Source organism: Equus caballus, chromosome 14, assembly GCF_041296265.1.
Source record: "Equus caballus isolate H_3958 breed thoroughbred chromosome 14, TB-T2T, whole genome shotgun sequence".
Classification (NCBI taxonomy): Eukaryota; Metazoa; Chordata; class Mammalia; order Perissodactyla; family Equidae; genus Equus; species Equus caballus.
The window spans coordinates 14,520,579-14,543,622 of record NC_091697.1 but is presented as its reverse complement, the minus strand read 5'-3'; the positions used below and the strand labels follow the sequence as shown (position 1 = coordinate 14,543,622).

The 23,044-nt window shown below is 45.1% G+C and overlaps 1 long non-coding RNA gene and 1 pseudogene across 3 annotated transcripts; one reads left to right on the top strand and one right to left on the bottom strand.

Moving 5' to 3' along the window:
• Positions 1-23,044, bottom strand: part of LOC138917603 (heparan sulfate glucosamine 3-O-sulfotransferase 4-like) — a 145,765-nt pseudogene that overhangs the window by 34,156 nt on the left and 88,565 nt on the right.
• On the top strand, positions 2,883-16,164 carry LOC138917413 (uncharacterized). Of its 3 annotated transcripts, XR_011425370.1 has the most exons (4): positions 2,896-3,050; positions 11,399-11,651; positions 14,032-14,652; positions 15,395-16,164. It is a non-coding gene; the product is annotated as an uncharacterized lncRNA (long non-coding RNA). The 3 variants fall into 3 exon arrangements; XR_011425369.1 differs by having other exon boundaries at positions 2,883-3,050; positions 14,032-16,164; XR_011425371.1 differs by having other exon boundaries at positions 2,887-3,050; positions 14,476-16,164.

Genomic DNA, 23,044 nt, shown 5'->3' with positions numbered 1-23,044 from the left:
AGTCCTCCTTTTCTTGTAGGCATCTGCTCTCAGCTTAAACATCACTGCCTAAGTCACAAAGTCTATCAGTAAATGCCGTATTTCTCAGCACTCAACACAAAATTGCTTTCACATATCTCCTAGGTAATTAGTTGCTGCCTATCTGTCCTTTCCAACTAGGCCGTGAGGCCCAGTACGTCAAACACCCTGTCAGTCTTGCTCCTCAAGTGTCCAGACCACTGAACACGCACCAACCAGAGGAAAGGAAGGACTTGTCCCAAAGTCACTTCTCCAGACTATGTGGAAGGAGGGAACGGACGCAGCACCCTCGAGCCTCACGCTTTCTTTGCCATACTTTCAAGTGTGGGACACATACCTGTGCTCACAACGCTCCCCGGACAGCCCCCACTGCAGCCCTAACAGGTGGACTTCCGCACAGTCAAGGGCTTTGGAAAGCACTGGCTCTGCACACAAATATCACGTGGCCCTCGACAGGCCACTTCCCCTGAACCGGCCTGAGCTTCGGGGGCACAACAGGCTTCAGGAAAACCCCAACGGAACGTAGCCTCTAAAACAGGGAGACCTGCACGCCTCAGAACGCATGGAGACCAGTGTCGTTATCGACTTCGCGTCTGTCCTTCCAAGGAGCCAAGACCACGGGGGCCGCTTCAGCGCCCGACTCCCGGGCACCGCATCCCCAGGGTGGCCCCTGGGCAGGTGCCTGGCACACACCGCCCGTTCCACGAACGCGTGAAGTGCACGAAGAGACCCCCTCGCTCCACGCGCCGCACAGTTGTCCCGCGACCTGACGGGCACCTCTCGGCGCACAAGCCTATTCCTCAGGGACAGACTCGCCTCCCACCAGCCCCCAGGCCCACGCCCCCAGGTACCTCTCCCAGATGGCATCATCTTCACAGGCGCCCTGGTCGTCCGTGTCCGGCGAGCAGGAAGAGCGGGAGCTGAAGGAGGGCCACCTCAGGCCAGCGGCCATGGCTGTGGAGGGCCCGGGCTGCTGTGCCCAGCGGGGACACGGAGCGGCGTCCACGGACGCCGGCGGAACGGACGAGCCCATCCCGGGAGAGAGCAGCAGAGCGTGGCCGGACTCCGCCGGGCTCGGCTCTGGGCAGGCAGGCGCGGCTCGCCGACGCCTCCCACGCCTCCCACGAGGGTGGCCCAGCAGCCGCCCAGACGCTCCCCCCCCCCCCCGCTGCCCCGCCCACTCCAGCGGTGGACTGCGGACAGGGACAGGGACACCCTCCTGGGAGAACTCCTCGGGCCCCGCCCACACGCTTTGGACCTTTGTGGAGCGGGAAGGTGCGCTGACAGGGACGCGGGGTCCCTGCCAAGCTCGCTCTCGGGGAACTGCAGCCTCCTCCCTCGGGTTTTACTTGAAAGTCAGACTCGAAACCATGCAACGTCTACAAGAAAACATAGGCAGTCAGCCCTCTGACATCAGTCTTAGCAGCCTATGTTCAAGTACCACGTCTGACTGGGCAGTGGAAGCAAAATACAAAATGAACAAATGGGACTACATCAAAGTCAAAAAATCTTCTGCACGGCAAAGGAAACCATCCACAAAACCAAAACGCAACCTGACACCTGGGAGAAGATCCTTGCAAACCGTATATCGGATAAGGGGTTAATACCCAAAATACAGAAAGAACTCATACACCTCAACAACAATAAAAATCAACAACCCAATTAAAAAAACGGGCAAAAGATCTGAGCAGTGACTTCTCCAAAGAAGATATCCGGATGGCCAACAGGCATATGGAGAGGTGCTCAACATCACTAGCTATCAGAGAAATGCAAAGAAAAACTACAATGAGATGTCACCTTACTCTGGGCAGAACGGCTCTAAGTAACAAGACAAGAGACAAGTGTCGGAGAGAGGATGTGGAGAGATGGGAACTCTCCTCCACTGCTGGTGGGAGCGCAGACTGGTGCAGCCACTATGGAAAGCAGTAGGGAGTATCCTCAGAAAACTAAGAATAGATCTACCGTTATGATCCCGCTATCCCACTGCTGGCTATTCATCCAAAGAAGTCGAAGACACAAATGCAGAAAGACACGTGCACCCCTAGGTTCACTGCAGCATTATTCACAACAGCCAAAACTTGGAAGCAACCTAGGTGCCCGTCAAGGGAGGAATGGATAAAGAAGATGTGGTATGTATACACAATGGAATACTACTCGGCCATAAGAAATGATGAGACCCGGCCATTTGTGACAACCTGGATGGCCCCTGAGGGTATCATGTGAAGTGAAATAAATCAGAGGGAGAAAGTCAAACACCGTGTGATCTCACTCATGAGCAGACGATAAAAACAATCACAAACACACACAGAGCCACGGAGATTGGATTGGTGGTTACCATAGGGGGAGGGGGGAGGGGAGAGAGCAAAAGGGGTGATGAGGATCACATGCGAGGTGACGGACTATAATTAGTTTTTGGGTGGTGAACACGATGTAATCTACACAGAATTCGAAATATATTACAACGTACATCTGAAAGCTATATGACGTTAGAATCCACTGTTACTACAATAAAATAAAATAAAATAAAATAAAATAAAATAAAATAAAATAAAATAAAATAAAGAAGTGTAGGAGCCTCAAGAGGTTGACAGGCTTTTGAAAAGGTATTCTAGGGGTTTTTACGGCTTAGCTCAGGGCGGCAGACACCAGCCTGAGACACAGCCGTGACACAGTCACTAACTTCAACTAAATTCTATTCCGACTAGAGGAAAATCAAAACTACTATAATAAGAATAATTTATTGAAGGCCTCCCTTTGTGCCAGATCCTGTGCTCACTGCTTTGCACCAACTATCTCATTTAATCCTCACATCCAAAAGCTGGGTTACCGCTACTCTCCCCATTTTAAAGGTGAGGAGACAGAAGCAGAATGATGGCAATCTGCCTGTAATTCCCATAAGGATTCTCTATTCACACTGGTTTCACTCCCAGGAGAATCTCTGAGAAGAGACTGAGATTCTGTTGGTCAGAGGCGGGGTCCAGAAGGATGTGGGTGCAGAGCCTGGCCTGCCACCTCTCGGTTCCTCGAACAAGGTATTCACCAGGGCTGCCGATATTACCCCAACTCCATCTCCTTCCCTCCTTGTCCCTCTGTCCCTTTGGCCACTGCTATGGACTGAATAATCCTTGCGTCCTCCCCAGATTCATATAGTGAAGTTAACCCTCAATGTGATGGTATTTGGAGGTGGGGGGGGCCTCTCGTTGGTGATGAGGTCCTGAGGGTAGGGCCCTCATGAATGGGATTAGTGCCCTTACAAGGGACACGAGAGAGATGATCTCTCTCTCTCTGCCATGTGCAGACACAGCAAGAAAGAACCATCTGCAAACCAGGCAGAGAGTTCTCACCAGACAACAAATTCGCTGGGACGTGGATCTTGGACTTCTCAGCCTCCAGAACGATGAGAAATAAATTTCTATTGTTTAAGCCCCCAGTCTATGGCATTCTGTCATAGCAGCCTGAACTGACTAAGACAGCCGCTATCTCTGCTCTGGTTTTCATGCTGCCCTGGTCTACTGCCCACTCATCAAGCTCCTGTCATCGCCTCTGACCACCTCGGTCTCTGTCCACCCCCTACAAATTTATCAAAGTGACCTTTGTAAAACACAACTCTGATCTTGTCACTGCCCATGACTGACACTCTCAATCACTCCCAACGCCCCCATATGCCATGCCCAGACCTACCTTGTCTAGTGATCAAGCTTAATATCCGGCTGTATCCCATTTATCCTCCCCCCCACCCCATCTTTTTTTTTAACTCACATCACCCTATTCTCTGAAGCCCTGGTGCCCTTCTTTGTATACTGTTCCCACTGCCCAGAACACACACACACACCCCGCCTCACCCATCCATCCTCCACCCTCAGCCCCAGTGTCAGGCACTTCCTAGAAGGATCCTCACTAGCATATATTCTTGATATAGCCCTGATCCCACTTCATTACCATTAGTGATTTTCTGATCTGTCCACACAACAGACTGAGTCCAGAAGATTTGTTTGCTCCTCTCTACATCCCTATTGCCCAGTACCTGGTATGCAGTAGGTGCTCAATATATGCTTGCTGAATAAATGCATGACTATAAAACATGATGAATTCCATACTGAAGGTAAATACGGATGGTATGGGAGGAATACTCCTACCAACTTTCCTCCTGTAAATAAAAAAGAGGGCTACAAACTACAGAAAACCCAAAGGTCCCCAGGAACATCCCCCCTCCTGGTAAGTTCCCATTCTGCTTTCCAAGCTGCTTTTTGCTCCCCTTATCTGCCCCCAACATCAATGATCGATGGACTAGTGACTTCTTTGTCTAAGCTGGGAACAACTTCATTTGCACACCATACTTTTTTAGTTCAGCCTAGGTTAGGCCTAAAATAAGAAATTGCTCCTGTTAAACCAGGAGTCACTCCTCCCCGCCCCATTAACAGAATAGAGCATTTGAAAATCTGATGAAGTCCTAAGGACTCTAAGGAAAGCAACTAGAATGACAAAGGGGCTGTGACCTGGGGAGAGAAAGGAATCCACCGAGGTTATTCAGGGTAGACAAATAAATACTTGAGGGAGATGTTGCTACTCTCTTCCAAAGGGCTGTATGGAACAGTATTTAGGCTCACCTGACAGGCTTCAGAAAGTAGAAGAAGGACCACATAGTGGAAATGGCCCTAGTTTAAAACCAGGAAGAAATGCCTTTCCATTCTAGCCATTCTCTAGTGGCTGCTCTGGTGAGTGACGGAGAGGAGAGGCAAGGAGGAAGGAAGCCCCTGGATATCACTGAATGTGCTCAAGCAGAGATGGATGTCCTCACTTTGGGAATGTCACTGAGGAGCACAGAGGACTTCTATCCCTTTTGCCTGTCCAACATCCATCACCTCATTTGTTAAGTGTACCCACAGTTCTCAATTAAGGAATCACTCTTTCCTTCTCAGTGGATGGGGTGGGGCTAGCCCCATTCCGACATCTAGAAGTGGATATGGGACCTCAACTGGGCCATTCAAAATATCCCATCACTATGGCCACAGTGGCTGGTCCATGAATTTGCATGTGACTCAAGGCTGACCAATGAGATCTCTCCCTGGGACTTTGTCTGGAGGGGTTGTTAATCCGGAAGGATGTCAGCCTTGAACCAAGAATTGATTCCTCCTTTGCCAACACATTCCCCACAAAACTGAAAGAGTGATCTTTTAAATAGGCAAATAAGATCATATTGATCCCTCACTTAAAAGTCACCCATGGCTTCTCATTACACTTAAAATAAGATCTAAACTCCTTACCATGGCCAGAATCCCTGTACCATCTGCCTCTCCCACTTGTTCTCACATGACTTTCCTCTTTGGTCCCTAAGGCCCAGCCATATTGTTCTCCTTCTAGTTATTCAAAGACAGCAAGACGATCTTTGCCTCAAAGTCTTTGCAGGGCTGTTCCCTCTGCTGGAATACTCTTCCCTCCACAGCAGGCTCCCTTTCACTACAGGCGTCCCTTTTCCCACGTCACCAGCTCAGAGAGATTTGCTGTGACTATTCCCTCTACTGTCACTCTGTATTCCCGTACCCAGTTTTATTGTCTCCATTACACTAGTAGCTGTATGTATGTAAATGTATCATATGATACATACATTTTCATCTGTCTGCTTGTTTATTCTATCTTCCTCCTCGGGAAATAATTTCCAGGAGATCAAGGACTTGCTGTCTTATACACTAAAACATGCCTAGTGCATAATAAACCCATAATAGCTATTTGATGAATGAATTAATGAATGAATGGATTTATCCTGAGAATAGGGCCAAAAATTTAAAAGTAAATAAGAAAGGAAAGTGGTTCTGAAAGACAGGATTCCTGACAACATCATTGGAGCATATAGACCCAAGTGAGACTGTCTCCTCCCGGACTTTTCGGTTAAGCAGCAAATAAATTCCCTTTTTAGCTTAAGCTGGTTGGAACTGGGTTTCTGTCATCTGCCACGAAAAAACTCTGACTTATACCAAGGGGCTTCATAAAGCCTGTGGTGGAGCCCACCCATGTGATTGCTCTCCTCCTCTGTTTCAACTGGAATATTCCCCAAACAGATCTGGACAATCCTTTGTCATGATGGCTTAGGCCTCCTTCCTCTGTCACTCACTGATGATGTAACACGGCTTAGTTCCAGGCCTGTCACTCAGCAAGTAAGATGAGGCACGATGAGACATGGAGGGGCTTATGTGGAGAAAGGTGAAAGGAAGTGTGGTGGGGTCAGACGGTTAATAGATGTGACAGAATCAGGCCTGGTGTTTTTCCTGTGCCTGGAGCCCACCTCGCCCCTGCAGGGGCCACTGGCCCCCAGCTCCTGTCTGCCTTTAAAACAGAGGCCCCACCTCTGGGATCAGTTCGGATCCAAAAGAGAAGCAATTAATCAGTTCTTGTCTCACATTCTACATCAGCATCAGTCCTTGTTTTCTAATAGGCTGACCTATATCTTGCTCCTTCGTTTGGGCCTCTGAATTGTTCCTGGCTAGTTCCCGAAGCCTGAGTCTCTGCCTCAGAAACCTTCTTAGTGATGATAATGATAGGAAACACCTGCCTTTAGTTTATCATGTGCCAGGCTCTGTTCTGAGTACTTTCCATGTTCTTAGTTCATTTAATCTTTACAACGATCCAAAAAGATAGGTCCTGTTAGTAGTCCCATTTCATAGATGAGGAAGCTGAGGCACGAAGGGTTTAAACGACCTGCCCAACATCACACGGCTAGTAAGTGGTGGAGTCAGGACATGAGGCCAGGCAGTCTGGCTCCAGTCTGTGCTATTAACATTCACACAATAACAACTTAGACTATAAACACCTGTGGTAGATTCGATTTCGCAAAGATGGATGCAGCAAAATCTCCATCCCACAGGCTTTTCTTACAATGTCACTCCGCCCTCCCTCTCACTGAGGAGCGAAGTATGTGTTCCCTCCTCTTGAACCTAGAGTATGTGACACTATGTGACTTTGAGGCTTAATAGTAAAAATGCTATGTACCTCTGCCTTGCTCTGATGGGACACTCAGTCTCAAGACCTAGTGCCATGCTAGTTTGGAAGCCCAAACTAGCCCAGATGGAGAGATCACATATAGGAAGTGTTCTGCCTGACACCCCAGCCGAGGTCCCAGCTGTAACCAGCATCACCACTAGCTAAGTGAGTGCAGATGCCTCCAGATGTTTCCTGCTTCAAGTCACTGAGTCACTCCCAGGCTTTACGTCTTTCCAAACAAGGCCCCAGACATCAGGGAGTAGAGACAAGCCCTCCCAAATTCCTTACCCAGAGAATGCATGAGCCTAATAAAATGGTCAGTTGATGCCACTAGGTTAGGCAGTGGTTTGTTACACAGAAATAGTAACTGGAACATCATCCCCTGTCTACAACCTTGTCTATATCCAGTCTATAGAGCTCTGTCTCTGAATGGTATCTGGTTCAGTCCCTAACACCCAGTGACAGGTTCATCATATTCTGCTAGCCTGATATGTCGCCCGTCATCCCTTGTTGGACGTGCTGAACGCCAACAGCCACCTTCAATTACCACTTCTTGTCTGTAGCCAGATCCTCGTGACACCAAGTGTCACCAGCTAGACCGAACTTGCTCTCGCTTCTGAAGCTGTTTCTGACCCCTCAAGTTTGTCCACAGATCTCAGTTTCCTGCCTCATTCTGCCCTAGCCAGCCCCATCCGTTTTCAGGTGACAGTCATGGTTCAGAAATGGAGCTGATCCAGCTTCTTCATTGGAGAGATGTAAAAATTGAAGCCCAGCAACATAAAACAAAATAGTAGCAACTGACATCTCTTGAAGCCCTAATGTATAATACTGAATTCAACCCTCACAAGTTATCCTGTGTAATTAATAACATCATCGATTCCATTATACAGATGGAAAACCTGAGGCTCAGAGACAGTAAGTCATTTTTGGTCATGCAGTTGTGTTAAGCTGCCTCGGTGTCCCCTGAGAGGTCAGATCTCGGAAGGTTGAAGACAAGATACATGATGGATTCCAAGACGCAAAAACCATTGGGTTTTTCTCCTGCAGAAAATCTACCTGATATCTTAACAGGATAACAGCCTCTACCTTGAAAATACACCTTCTATGATCAACACAACTAGGAAGTAAAGATGGTCCTTCCTCATGAGTTGGTATCGTGGGTGTGGCTAAGAAGATCTGTATTGGCCACATCCCTCCAGTTTTTATTTCTCTTTGTGTCACACTCCAGAATGTGATGCTCTAAATTTGGGTCCTTATCCTAGGAGATGGCACCAAATCCGTCTTTGATGAGTGTACAATGCCTTCTCATGGATGGAAATATACAGGGGTGGCTAAAAGAACAATCTTTGGAGTTCAAACAAAGGTATAAATACAGGCCCTGAGAATTCCTAATTACATGAGTTGTACGACCTGGGGCAAGCTGTGTAACTTTGTTGCCTCCAGGCTCTCATCAGCATAGCAGGCAGAACAGGACCCACTTCATGGAACTGTTGTGAAGACTGAGTGAGACAATGGAGAGAGCCCAGCACAGAACAAGGGTATGCCCCCAATCACCATTATTACTGTTATTATACACAGAAATGGAACGAATCCTTACCGAACAGAAGTAAGCAAGAGCTCACTATATTCTAGAAAAATCACCAAATTATCTCAAACTACAGTATAAACAGTCCATAAAATCCCACAAACAGGCAGTAAGGCCAACTCCCAGATTCCCAAGTAAGTGTTCATTCACACGATTCCAGCCCCTTATTGCGCTCAAGTTGCTAAGAAACACCTTGACACTAATCATTCTTGGCAATCTCAAGATACTAACTCCTACAGTTAAATCTTCCCTAGAAAGACTCAGCTTCTGACCTAGAGGCGGGAGGTGGGAGCCCTGACCTTCTTAGTCTCCAGTTAAAAGAAAAAACAGGCAAATGATGATATCACAGTCCTATACTCCTGGCAAAGAGGAGAGTCCATAAAAGCCAGCGAGAAAAGATTCCATTGTAACTTGACTAATGCATCTCCAGAAGGGTTGCTATCAGCTGCAAAGCACTCCCCATTAAAGAAATCAATTTAGCGTTTGACTTCTCCTCCTGTGGCGCATACTGAAGCGGGATCTGACAAGGATGGAAAACAGATTTGTGTTAAATACTGCCAATAAAGTCTGTAGCTCAAGGTTACAGCAGTCAATGGAAATCCAGTGCCTTGGAAACCCTGGGACCCTCATCCGTCAGCTGGAGTCAGCAGCTTTGAAAGGAAGCTGTAGGTCTGGCTCAGGAAGGGGGCTGGTTATCAAGATTGGGTATTTGGGGTCATGGTAACCTCAGATGCTGGTTTTGTACTAGGTCCTTAAAATAGGCCTGAGCTCCCAGGTCTGTGAGCATCTTGTTGGTTTTTCTTGGTTGTAGTGGATATCTCTTGCTCTTGCTTGCCTAGCATCCACGCACTCTTCATTTTCTATCAATGGTACTCATGTTATCCCAGGAAACAGCTCCTTTTCTACTTCTCAGTCTGTGAGATTTGGGTTGAATTAAGCACCCCTCTGGCTCTAAGGGTAGGTAGGTATGTGAACTCACCCTGCCCAATCAGTGCTGGGCAGCCACTCTAGCCCCAGCAAGAGTTTCAGGGGTGTCTACGTGACCCAAGGAAGGCCAATCATAGCCAACGAGACTCAGTCTTGAAGTTCATTGTAATTGTTTGTTAAAAGAAGTCATCTTTCTAGGGGCCAGCCTGGTGGCGTAGTGGTTAAGTTTGCATGCTCTGTTTTGGTGGCCTGGGGTTCAAAGTTTCAGATCCCAGGCTTGGACCTATACATCACTCATCAAGCCATGTTGTGGAGGCGTCCCACATACAAAATGGAGGAAGATTCACAGAGATGTTAGCACAGGGTGAATCCTCCTCACCAAAAAAAAAAAAAAAAAGAGAAGAAGAAGTCATCTTTCTACTAGGGTGGATGGAAAAACAGGACGCAAGCCTAAAGCTCCTGAAAACCATCTTATCATAATAAGGAGAAAATGGAATCAGTCCAGAGAAAGATAGACATAAGAGATGGAAAGAGAGAGAATCCAAAGTCTGATTAGATCATTTGAGCTCTTAGAATCAAGCTGTACCTGAAGACCATCCCCTGGACTTTTCAGTTCTAAGATCCAATAAGTTTCATTTTACTTGGTTTTTAAGTCAGAGTTGCATTCTTATCACTGCAACTAAGAAGGATCTGATGACTCCAACGTAGCTGTATCAGCAGATGAGGCCGGCCTGCTTGGAAAGTGCCAGGTCTCTGTGGAGCCTCACTTAAGGCAACACTCAGCAATGAGTCACATCTTCCCATCAGATTCATCTTTCCAATGCATGAACAACATATGGGCAGATTATGGGAGATTTCACGTGAGTCCTGGGAAAGCAGGTACAACACGCCAAACCAGACAAGCAGGTGCCGGTGACTCTCCACATAGCCGCTCCGACCGCTTCCACGTGCTGTTCTGACTTCAACACTCAGAGCCTCGTCTTCCTGGAAACGCTGCCCCCATTTCAGAATCCGACTCTGCCTGTACCCAGGACACGTCAGCAGCACCTGGGAATTAACATCTCCCTGGGGACGGCCTCTCACCACTGACCTGCCCTTTGGCACGATGATTCTGAGGCAGTTTTTTACCCCATTTCCCAGAGTTTCAGTTTACCCCACAGGATTAAGTTTGAGGCAGCCACTGTGATAGCCGGCTTACTACTGGCCCACTAATCAGCTGCCTTCCTTCCCTGTATGGCCCCCTCACTCCCTGGTGTGTCCCTGTACCTCCTAAATAAACTACATATGCTCAGTCAGTGTCTCCGTGTCTGCTTCTGCCTTGAGAGCAGAAATTTCTTCAAGTTTCCCATCAGACACTCCGTTATTCCCCTAATGGAAATTCCTCCCCTAACAGCCTTTATCTCTTAGGCTGCCCAGCCTTTTACAAATCCCCTTTCATGATCCTTAGAAATACATCTCTGCCCTCAGCCTGCATATCCCAGAAAGGTAAACAAAATCCTAGAAGCCCTCACATCCCTCCCACCCACCCCCAAATCTTATCAATATATTCATGCAGCAAAAATAGATTTCTTCCAGAAGGGAATGCTGTTGCCACCCAAATACAATTTACCTATAAATACCAGTGCAAAGGACGGCAGCAAGTACCTGGCTGGCGTCAAAACTGCAGTCCACAGTCAGGAGCATGGCCTGCTGGCTCCCCAGGGTCTGCACCCGCACCCCGCCTCCCTCTTTCCCACCTCTTCTTTCACCCCTCTCTGCCTTCCCTTTGGCATTTTATGTGGATCCAGCCACACTGAATTAACTGCTTGCAGTTCCCCTAAAATAGGCCGTGCTGTCTCCTTCTGCCTTTTTAAATGCTGTTCCATATGCCTGAAATATCTTGTCTTCTCACAGGCTGCGAAGGACTCGCTTCCTTCTCACCCCACTCAAACTCCTGGTTCCAGGACTTTCTCACTCGAAAGAGAGAGAACTTGGCGTGGATTGTGTCAGAAGACTGAGCTTCCTTCAGAGCAAATGATGGAGACAGGCCTGGTGATCACTTGGCCAGAAATTACAGACGGGATTCCAGATTTGGAGAGTGAAGTGGTTCTTGAAGCTGCCGACAAAACACGGCCACCGTTTTAGGCGTTCTGCCAGATGTCTTCAGGTAAACAGCAGTGATGAGATCAACAGACACAGGAGGAAAGATACTCTTTTCAACTTTCCTTCATTCTTTCTGATAAAAAAGAGAAAGTCTAATTTTGGTTATTCAGATGTCTCTAACACCTAACATTTGCTAATCTCTCATTTTTAAAAGGCAGAGAATTAATAATATTGTCTTCTTCTCATTGCGTTATGTTTCTAATTCCCTTCCACCTAAGGTCACTGATACTTCTCCTTCTTTTCCATTTATATTAATGATGTAAAGTTTTCATTTAAATGCAGAGTCAAAATAAACAAAGGACAGTAAGTATAGTAACATACACACATCCCTGTGTGACAGGTGTGATACGTGTATATACATTATAATATTATATATATAATTACATATATTAACCACAGGTGGTCCTTGGATATGACAAAATTTTGTAAAAGTGATACTCAAATGAGTCAAGTTCAGGGGAAAAAGCTAGAAGGGGCTGCAGTGGCTACCTTTCAGATGCCTTCTTTCCTGGTACCCATGACATCTTTGGTGGGCACAGCCCAAAAGCTGGTGAACCCCTAAATTCTCTGAAGAAGCAGAACTTCAGAAACTCACTCCAGCTGGTCTTCCCATCTGCATAAAGGGCTTTAGAAGCGGGTTATAATCTGAACTTTCCCTGCTCTCCTCCTCTTAGGGTGTCTAAGCTGAACTTGCACATTCCCGGATTATTTCGGAGTTGAAAAACCACCGTTGTAGTTACATTTGGCTCCTCTGAAGTACAAGGCAGAGGATGCTCCCATCTTGCTGCATACCAGCTGCGACGGAGGACAAAGGCTCCTCTGTCTTTGATAAACAAATGAAGCTCAACATTAAAGGTGCTTTCTGATCCTCGCTTAAAGAGGCAGCCCCAAAGCAAACCAGCCAGACCTTCCTAAGCAGCCTTTGATGTCAAGGTTGAAAAGCAATGAGCGGTTAAGCTTGTCATTTTTATTCTGAAATGTGGCTTAGAGATATGCAAGATGGGGCTTTTCTCTTTCTAACCTTTCTGAGTGCTCCTTCTCACTCAATCAAACTCACTCAAATAGATTTACGGAGCAAGCTTGTAGAAGCCAGGCACTGTGCTAAACACTGAGGATAAACAAGAGGCCGAAACCACCAAGTGCCTCACCTCAAAGCTTATGCTCCAGAGATTCTAGAAAGGGAAGACAGATAGTAAATACAGAGGAACATCAATAAATGACAAGACCATTCCAGAGGAAGCGATGCTATTTAAAAAAATAAAACAGGATTCATCAAAATGTGGCTGAGGTCCTGGGTGTGCACGCGGTGGGTGGTTGGCTGGGGTGGTCGATGATGATGTCTATAATATTGTGATCCGAAACTTGAATAACGAAAGGATTCAACCTCACAGGATCTGAGGGAAGGGTGTTCCTGGTAAAGGAAGATGAATGTACAATAGGCCAGTGATGAGACTCCTTCGATTTATCTCTTCTTCATTTACCCTCTTCATACTGACCCTTCTTACATTCCCTCCGATGTGGATCAAGGCTGCCCCAGGGAGAGAAGCCCAAGGCATCCTGCCCTACATACTGATCTATATCATCCTCCGGGAAGCATAGGACGTCCTGACTTAATCCAATCTGATTCTTACCCAAAGTTATAGGACCACCCAATAACCAGACCCCACCTACACTGACATCATTTTAACAACGTTTTTCATGATCTTTCCTTTGTCTTGTAAAGAAATAACTCAAATACCTATGCCTTATAAATTTAGCTCTAACCCTCAACACGTTGCAGCTCTTTACTGCCCATGGGTCCTGTCCCCACGCCTGCAGCTCTTCGCTGCCCACGGGTCCCGTCCCCATGCCAGCAGCTCCTCACTGCCCACGGGTCCCGTCCCCCACTACTCCATGCTATTCTGTGAATAAAAGAGCACTACTGCTAGCTCTTGAGAGTCCAATAAATCTTTCTTTTGACTCCTTGACTCACCAAGCTCGCATCACCTCCACCTCTTTTCACACAGCTTAGAGATGTGGCTCTGGATTGGGTTTCTCTTCTAATTCCATCACTAATTAACCATGTCCCTAATCCCTAGGAGTCTCAGTTTTCCCATCTGGAAAATGGTAACAAGAACAATAACACCTATTTCACAGGATTGCTGTGAAAATACGATGTTCTATCTAAAACGCTCAGCTTACTTCTTGGGGTAAATAATCAACAATGGTTACTCATCACTCTAATTTTACTGCTCTCCTTGGACAAACTCCAGAAGACACTTAGGTTCATATAGGCTGAAGGAGGACTGACCTGAATTTGAATTCTGAGTCTCTTCTTGTGTGAAGAAACTTGGGATGGGTTATTGTGAAAGAGAAGCTGACGTAATTTCTTTTTCTTGTTCCAGGTATTTCCTCCTACCCCTTCAATAGCTAGAGCATTCTACACCCACTGACTCCGGTGTAGCGTTTTTTCTAGCAGGTATCCAAAGAGAGAGAGAGTCAGTGCTTGGTCTTTGAGGTTCAAAACAGGCCTTTGAAACTCAAGGCAAGGACTACAGTCTTGAGCAAAAAAGGTTTTTGAGTTTCAAGAGCCCGTATCCTTTGAGTTTCAAAAGACCAAAATCCTGCACTGAACAATAGGCATAGAAGAATACGCTCATTGATCTGTGAGCATGAGGTTTTCTCCCGCCACAAAAAAATCTCACAGGCTCAGGAAAAGCAGCAAAAGAGAAACATGAGGGTTAGACTCCTGTCAGGGCACCCAGTGAGACCAGGTCCCATGGAATACAAGAGTTAAGGATAAAATTACAGACAGGAGGGTATACAGGAGCCTCTTCTCACTTCCCAAGGGAGGACCAGGAAAGTGAACAGGATTCGAGAGGTCTCCAGCACCCTGCCGAGGGTCACCCCAGTAGAGTGGGAATGACAGCCTGGCGTTGCCGATGAAGGAAAGAGGCTGGGGTCCCTGGACCTGGAGGAGCTTTGTGGATGGAGGCTGAAGCTGATGCCTGCTTTCCACCATTCAGGTGAGCACTGTGCACCATCATGTTAATTGCTCTTCTCCTGGGCATCTGGGAAGGACAGCAGCCAGCATCCTTGACAAAGAGAAACCTGTCTGTGCCCTAAGACTTTGCTTAGCACCATCTGAATTACCCCACGTAGACACATCCCCTTTATGATGGCTCAGAGTAGTCATAAGCCCTCAAGATGGAATGATGGCTCTAAAAATCTAGATGAATCAGCCTTGGCATTGACACTTCAGTGGGAATGAGAGGAACCAGCTTGAGTTCTCCCTAGAGCTAGAAGGACACTAAAATACGCCTTCATTACACTTGCAATCAAAAGAGATTTGCTGGAAAGACAACCTACCATCAATAAACTAATGGTCTAGAGAAAAGGCAGCTGAAAACTGCCTGACATGAAGCTGGCATAGCCCTCTGCTTTCCCCTCTCCATTCACCTTCTCACCTAGAACTGAAATGACATTTCAGGAACATAAACTTCTGCGACATAGAGTTAGACAGGGGCACTACGTGCCAGTGTTGCCCAGGCTCATTCCTTTCACTTTCCAAACTCCACATCCAGAAATCTTTCACAGGTGTTCCAACAGCTTACTTGACAAAGGAAGGATGGAGGATACTTCTCAAGGTGTATTCATTTCAGGAACTGTGCATTAGTCCTGGGCTGCCCTCTGAACTCTGTGGCAAATGGAACACAAGCTAATGGTCACTAGCTTCACTGAGTATATGATGACTCTGCTTACATTTAGATCAACGAGAGACAGGGATGGAAGGTAACTGCCTCAGTTTCCTCAAGGGAGCTCAGTCTTTGCGATTCTGAAAGCAAAACCATCTGAAGATACCAAAGCAAAATGTTAGGCAAAGCAAAAGGCTACCTGGCTGACTCCGCTCAGAAGGAAGAACTTTCTATCAAGACTGCCCCTACAAAGAGCTGTGAGAGCCCACCCTATGAATCTGAAGGCTTTCTAAAATTTTTGACAAAGTCAAGTGCATAGTCGATGTGACTTGTACTTGATATGAACAAGTCCTGTGGGTCACTGAGTTTGCTCAGGTCTGAGTTCTGTTTGCCCTCCAAGGTTCTACTGTTCCAGGGAGTGTGTGCTGCTCCAGTCTGGATGTAGACACCAAAGTCCCACCCCCTGGGCCAGCCCCACCTTCTAGGAGAGTTTGGCAGAATATAGGAAGCTCAATGATTGCATTTTTAGGAATGTATCCTAAAGAAATAATCATGCACATATGTGGAGGTTTAACTCAAGGATGTTCATCCAAGAATTAACTATAATAATGAAAACTGTAAATAACTTAAAAACACAACAACTGGGTAATGATTAAATTACAGGAGATCCATGGGATATTACGTTGTCCTTAAATGTTCTGTTTTGAGGAATATTTAATAACGTGGGAAAATGCTTAGGGTATACACATTTTTAAATTATGTTACACGTCGGTACGTACAAGATTTGCAAATATTCACATGTATAAAGAGGTTCACCAAAATAAAACTGTGATTCTCTTTGAACGGTGTGATTACGGATGAATTTAAATGTTCTTTATACCTTCTGTGAGCTTCCTATCTGTGACGGTTTAGGACAACTTGAAGTTAGAGGGCACAGTCCCCAAGACTGCCTCACTTCTGACACCAACCGCAAGTTTGATGGGTTCCCAAAAATACCCTAAAGTTTGATAATTCACTTAAAAAACCTCACAAAACTCACTGAAAATTGTTATGCTCATAATTATAGCTTACACAGAGAAAGGATACAGAAAAGATGAGCCAAAGGAAGAGATGTATGGAGTAGAGTCCAGGAAAAGTGCTAAAAGGGGAGGTCCCGTTGTCTTCTCCCCATGGAGTTAAGGACACGTTACCTTCCTGGCATCCATGTGTGACAATATGCACAGAACAGTGCCACCCAAGGATGCTCCTTGAGCCTCCATGATCAGAGTTCTCAGGGGACTTCACTATGTCAACATGAGGGATTGCCCTTGTGGCTGATCTCAGTCTCAGTCTCCACCCTTCCACCCGTGTCCCAAAGCCCCCACCCCAAATCACATTGTTGGCCTTTCTGGCATGGCTCACCCTTACCCCAACGTGTGGCCATCCCCCACCCTAAATCGTATTGTTTCACCACCCAGTGTGACCCCAGGTCCCAAGCAAAACAAAAACCATGTCCTATCAAGCAGAACACTGGATCACCTCCCAGTAAGCCAAAGACAAAGACCAGATGTCTTGGGCAGGATTGACTTCTTTACTACAAACTACGATAAACAATAAAAGTTACCATGAACAATAATATTAAGAAGTATTCCTGCATTAGATAACTGGTGTCTTTGAAATCTGATCCTGGACACCCAGGGAAGCCAAAGGGCTGCTTTTGCCCCATCCTTACCACCTGGCCACCATCTAAATGGGCTTCTGCCTTTTCTTGGGTTATACCCTAAGTCCTCAATGGGGATCTGATCTTGTTAGCATTTTGTTATTGTAATTTCTATTCTTATTATATTGCTGTTTTTATAATTCCAATTGTAATGATTGCAATCATTGCTATCATGTATTGATTACTGACCGTGTTCCAGGTATTGACTTAAATTTTTAACATGTACAATCAAGTATAATTTTCACTTAAAATGAATTTTTCAGTATGTGCTATTTTAGCCCCATTTTGAAGATGAGAAAACTGGGGAACTAGGAGGTAAAATTTTTTATCCCAAATCTCCCTATTTAGCAGAGACAGAGCTTAGATTCAATCTCAAATCTGTCTCCTTCCAAACGCCCTTGACTTCCCTTCTGCTCTAACGGCTCCTCCCCTGGGGGTCATCATTCTCTGATTCAGCTCCCCTACTCTGGTCAGTCCCTCATCAACCTAGGAGCATCTAGGAAGCCAGAGGGCCACCCATCTGAGGCCAACAATGAAGAAGCCTCCATCACCATATCAAGCCCTTAGAAAGGCATCCCATGCTGATCGCAGACCCAGGAGCCTTCTGTCCGGATGCCAGACCCCAAGACGCAGCTCCCTGTCCACGTCTCTCAAACAATCCCTCCACCTGGACCCAGTTCGCCCCTCAAGATTGCATTCCCTTTGGAGCGTCTGTCCATTCGTCCAGGTGTTCTTTATGGCCAGACATCTAAAAATATTTAAAAAAAGATAATTTGTCTCAAGACAACTTCATGTTAATTTTACATGTCGAATAAACACTGAACAAATCTCGAGTACATTTCAGAAACGCTCTATGTCCTTAGGGACTTCTTCCTCTGTTTACTTTCTTATTTTCTTACTTTGAATCTCTAAAGAGTCAAGTTTTGGTCAATTTTCTTCCTTCAAAACTTATTTTAATTTGTACTAAGACAAAAGGATGTGAAACACTCAATATGGAGTTGAATGTCTTGGTCATTAACTGAAATGGTTTAGATAAATTTGTAGGAATGATGTGGTTCAGCTAGGGCAAACCACAAGTCTGGATGGATGTTGGAGGTACAGATGACAAAGGTATCGATCGCCTCTGGAGAAGTGAGCTGTCAATGGAAGCTTCTGGGAGGGCTGAGATGAGGGCCACTGTCTGAGCCTTGGTTCTGGAGGATTTTAGAAGATAGGACCAGTGGGGGAAGGCAGCCCGGAGAGAAGGTATAGGGTCTGCTAAAACCAGAGTCAGAAATGATCCTGTACAATGCTTCCCAATGCTGAAGGCACCAAGCCCTATGGGGTGAGGGTAGGGGAGGAAAGTGGGAGTTCGTAAATCAGGGGTACATGGTTAGCCTTTTGGTGTCATCATAACCAAGCATTTACATATTGGTATGCATATTATTTTATAATAAATTATTTCATTTTTATTTCTCCTTTAGATTACAATTAGATAATATTGATTTTTTATCAGGCATGTGGAACGGTTATATTGTCTATGAATTTCACCTCAGGAGGTCCTCCAAAATATTGGTAATAGACAGGGAACACTGGGCCGAATGGATGTTGAAACCACTAGCCTAGTCAATTCCGGGAAGTTCCATGAGGCAGGAACTGCGTGGAGGGTTGGAAAAATGAGCAGTAAGGGGACAAGTTGAGTGAGATAGGAAGGAATCAGATTACGTGAAAATCTTTGGGCACAGAGGCAATTTTACCCCGAAGCTAACGAAGGCGAAGCTTTAGTTAGCCCCTCACTTGCTTGGGGCCAATCCAAGACCTTGGGAGGAGCCCTACAGCATGTTCACGTGGTCATGTTTATTTACTTGAAATATATTTTTATTTCCATTTTCCTTGAAAAGGGTCCCCAAAATTGTATAGAGAGGGCTTCACAGACTCTAGACATCCTTAGTTGGGTGGGATTCACACTTCGACAATGGGGAACACCAGTGAGTTTAAGCAGAGAAGTGACACAACCCCTTGTGCAGAAAAATCACTGGGAACTCCTTCGTCGGGGAGAAAGATGTTCTTGTTTCTCATTTCCCATTCCATACCAGGGAAATAGGCGACGCGGTTCAGACTCGCTTTCTGCAAAAGCTACATATAGACCCAGACATGGCACTGTGTGGTCATCGTGGTCCATCTACCAACATGCTCATTCCCACAAGTCCTGCAAATCTAGCTGCTGTAGGTACAGTTCATTCCCAGAAACACAAACTATTCCTGGGATGGGGGTATCAGGGCCAGCCCTTGCACTAACCCTAGCATGAGGACACACCTCTACATCTCTCGTACCTTCCTGAATTTGTGGCTCCACTACCTGGGTAAGGCACAACTCTACCAGCACTCATCACAAACGCTTTCATTCACTCTATAACCATTCACTGAACTCCTACTACACACCAGATCTTGTAGCAGATGCCAGGAAGATGGAATGATAGAGTGGTTAGTGTACAGCTATTGGGAGTCTTTGCAGACCACATACCAGCTATGTGAACTTGTGCAAGCCATTTGATGTCTCTGAGTTCAAACTTATCTCTACTATAAAATGGACACAGTAACAGCAGTGAGCATCTTCTATTTCAAGTTTCCCCTGTACTATATAATTATTTTTATGGAGGTATAATTTTCTTACAATAAAATACACAGTTCTTAAGTGTTTGGTTTAATGAGTTTTGACAAGTGCAAACTTCCAAGCAACCCCCACTGAACACAAGATATACAACACCTCTATCACCCCAGATAGTCCCTTTACGCCCCTTTCAGATCAATTCCCTGCCCCTTAGAAACAACCATTTTTTTACTTCTATCATCATGAGTAAATATTATCATACAAAAATATCCTTTTGTGTCTGGCTTCATTTGCTCAACAAAATGTTTTTGAACTACAGCCATATTGTTGTATATATCAGTTGCTTGTCCTACTGTTGTTGAATAATATCCCACTCTGTCAATATATACCACAATTTATCTATCCATTCACCCAATGATGGACATTTCAGTTGTTTCCAGGTTTTGGCTATTGTGATATAGCTGCTGTGAGCATTGCTATTTAAGTCTTTTCGTGGACACACAGCTACATGTCTCTTGGGTAAATAACTAGGAGTGGAATTTCTGGGTCAGTAGGTAAACGGATGTTTAACTTTATAAGAAATTAACAAGCAGTTCTCCAAAATGGTTGTACCATTTGATATTCCCCACAGCAAGCAATGTAATGTACCAGCAGCTGCTCCATATCCTAATACTTGATTTGACAATTTTGTTTTGTTTTGCTTGTTTTTGCCATTCTAGTGGTTGCAGAAGAGTATCTCATTGTGGTTTTCATTTGTATTCCTGGATGACTAATGATATTGAACATTTTTTTCCCCATTTATTGGCTATTTGTACATCTTCTTTCACACACTGTCTGTTCAAGCCTTTTGCCCGTTTTAATGCTCTTGTGTATCTATACTTTGTAGGCATATATTTGTAGGCATTCTTTATACATTCTGGACATGAGTCCTTTGCCAGATAGATATACCATGAATATTGTTCATCCAGTCTGTGGTTGAACCATATGTGTGACTATACCTACTCCCAGGAGTGTTCAGTGATATGAACCAACAAAGTCTTCTGTTTTAAAGGGTCAACTGAATTCAGTGTCCAGACTCTGTCCTTTGCAAGTGGGAGTCCTGATTAACACGTTAAGAAATAATTACCTCCCAGGGTAGATGTGAGGACTACATGAGACTGAATGTGATAATACATGGGAAGTCTTTAACCCAGGATTCAGCACATAATAAACTGTTTCTGTTGTTTTTACCAACATTAAAAAAAGCAGCCCTTTCTATCACCAAGAAAATAGTATTTGTATAGGAAGGCAGAGACAAAAAGAATCCAGTGCTATGAGACTGTATAGGAAGAGCTCTTAACTGATCACGGGAAGGCATGTCAAATAAACTTTCCAACAAAAGACTAGAAGATTATTCGGCAATAGTAAGACTTGGAAAGGAAGATGGCAGAGGGGACACAGTTTTCAAACAGAAAGACGGCCTTGTGAAAGGTCAATGGGATGCAAATGCCTGTAGCATTTAGGCAAGGCTGCAATGCGTGGGGCAGGCTGGGGCATGATGGGAGAAGAGGCTATGGATGTAGGTGAGGTCAGATTATTGAGGTCTTGGCCACATAAGAGTGTTTGTTCTTTATTCTATAGGCCTATCTTCTCCAAGTGCACCCCCAGAGCAGCAATACTCGGGAACTTGTTAGAAATGACCAGATCAAAATCTGAGTTTTAACAATACTCTGTGTGACTCATATGCAAATAAAGTCTGAAAGGCACTGCTGTAGACAATGAGAGACATCCGAAGCTTGCGACTGGGGTAGTGATTTGATCAGATTTATAGGTTAGGAATTTCAGCCTGGAGGCGACATGCAGAATGGTCTGAAGGACGCTAGACCACAGATAGAAAGATCAGCTAAGAGTCCATTGTCATTAGATCTCCCTGGACCTCAGAAGTTAAGTGTCATTTTTGATAAAAACACTTTCAGAGGCCAGCGGGGTAGCATAGTGGTTAGGTTTGTGCACCACACTTCAGCAGCCTGGGGTTCACAGGTTCGGATCCTGGCATGGACCCAGCACTGCTTGTCAAGCCACACTGTGGCAGCATCCCACATAAAGTGGAGGAAGATTGGCGCAGATGTTGGTTCAATGACAGTCTTCCTCAAACAAAGAAGAGGAAGATTGGCAACAAATGTTAGTTCAGGGTCAATCTTCCTCACATACACAAGAAAACCACTTTCAAAACTCAAATTATCTTGCAGGCATCCCTACAATATTCTAAGAACCTTCTGGAGACATCTACTTAAACTCTACAAATCATCATCATCATTACGATATCAAGAGTTACTGGACATGTAACTAACCATTCCAGGCTCTACAAAGGGTACCCTCTGCATATTATTTCTAATCCTCATAACAATCTTGAAATATTGGCAACTACAACAGATATGTGTTGTCTGACTCCCCTGCATTCCATTTCCCACAAAGACCCTTATTCTCAGGCAAGTGGTATGACTGGGACTGACATCACTCTTAGCTCTGTCTTACTAGTTATGGTGATTGGTTCAGGGATGCACATGTGATCCAGCGAAAGCCAATGAGAAGCAAGAAAACGTCTGTGGCACTTCTGGGGAACAAGTCCCTGCAGGCACGGCCCAAAGAGATGCTCACCCTTTCCAAGCCAAGCTGTGGTGGGAAGGTGAGAAGCTGTGAGGTCTGGAACAGTGAAAGTCATTTTGGCCACTATGAGGGAAGCCACTAGGAGGATAAAACTGGCACTAAGGGAAGACCAAATTTAGAGAATCATCAAGAAATACAGCTAGATTCCCTGATGACAAAATGAAGCTCGGGACTGGATAAAGCCACACCTAGGATGAGTTACTGCCAAAATTTTCTGTTAAATAAACCAATTTTTTATTGTTATTTAAGCCAGAAGTTCTGTCACCAAAAGTTTCCTAATGGATAGACTGTCATGATTTTCACTTTCCGACAAAAAAGCTGAAAAGTAAAAAGGATAAATTTTCTGTTTGGCCACACAGCTCATATCTAAAATCAAATCCATCTCACTTGAAAGTCTGTGCTTTTTCTGCTAAGTTTGCTCCTTCTCAAACTTAATTTTTGAATCAACACTAATAAACATAAATGAGGAAATAATAAGATTTAATTGAACACTATATGATGCATAATTTATACAACCGGGGGGGGGGAATTGCAGCTTGAGAAAATGAAATATTTTCTATCTTTCACCTACGTACTTATTTAATTTTAACTTGCTAAGTAATTCAGGGAATATTTATTGAAAGCACATATTATATGCTGGGCCCTGTATTAGAAATATAAAAATGAGTAAGAGAATGATTCTAAATGTGTTTCTTATCAAACAACAGAGCCTGAAAAACATTAAGCAAAAACTGATAGTGATAAAAGGAGAAATAGACAAATCTGCAGATAGAATTGGGAACATTTAC